The sequence below is a fragment of the Mus pahari genome, chromosome 6 (assembly GCF_900095145.1).
Source record: "Mus pahari chromosome 6, PAHARI_EIJ_v1.1, whole genome shotgun sequence".
Taxonomy (NCBI): Eukaryota; Metazoa; Chordata; class Mammalia; order Rodentia; family Muridae; genus Mus; species Mus pahari.
This window is the reverse complement of record NC_034595.1, coordinates 40,826,995-40,828,123: the sequence shown is the minus strand read 5'-3', so window position 1 is coordinate 40,828,123 and position 1,129 is coordinate 40,826,995.

Genomic DNA, 1,129 nt, shown 5'->3' with positions numbered 1-1,129 from the left:
TTTCCTAGAAAGGAAACCCTGATGTGGGTTTGTGGCACTGAACCAAAAATATGATGTCATTGGAAATGAAAGCTGAAAAAGGAACTGACCTGTCATCTGAAGGACAAAGTAGTAGCAAAAATGTTAGGTACTAAGATAATGAGGACAAGATCTATGGGCATTAATAAGATAATGTTATGAAAGTGACTATGTTTTCAGGTGATCTTCAGTGTCAATGCAATCCATATAAAACTTTCAGTAATGTGTTTCTCAGAAGTATCATAATTAAAATATATGTGGAGCCATCAATATAAGAATGAATAAAGCAATGCTGTGTTCATACTATCACAATACCTGATTTGAAATTAGGGCTTACATTACAGAGAGGGTTCCTGAAGTAATGCTTAAAACAGAAACCTCTTGCAGTTCATTCCAATGAGCAGAGAGACTCTCAGATGGTCACTAGGCAGAGCAAAAAGGCTGATTTACTTTCCTCATGGATCTTTGGAGAGGGAGTAGAAGAATTGGAAGAGCCAGAGGCAGTGGATGACTGCAGCAAAGATGTGTTCTTAAACACAACATGTGTATTGAGAGTGGCATTGACTGAATGAACAAGAACAAGCCAGACAAAATATCAGCTTGGAAAATAGAGGCAATTCGACCTCCAGTTAAGGAACTAGGTCCACTGATGGCTGCGTGGAGAAACAGATTCAGGTATCCTCAGGGATGGGTCCCCAGAGACGGATTACCCATGTTCAGGAGATGGTGCTGTATCATGCACAACTAGTAGTTCAAAGAAGATGGAGCAAAGAGGAGGGGGAGGACCAGGGGGAGGAGGAAGATGAGGACCAGGAGGAGGGACAGAGAGACAATTAGAAAATGTGGAGAGGAAGGGTCCAGGAAAAGGAGAAGGAGTAGCGGTGTTTCAGAGACTTAATTCTAGAGTCATTTCAGGTTCCTCATGAGATCATNCCCAGGACTGGTATAGGAGGCTTATTATGAGTGGAGTTAATTCCCAGNTTCTTCTTGTCTTGCTTTTCTCTGCTATATAGGCAGGCTAATCTTTTTTCTTGATCTGTTTTGCATTGCTATACATGATCTCCCTCATACTTAGAACCCTAAACAATTAAACACATTAGCAATAAGGATA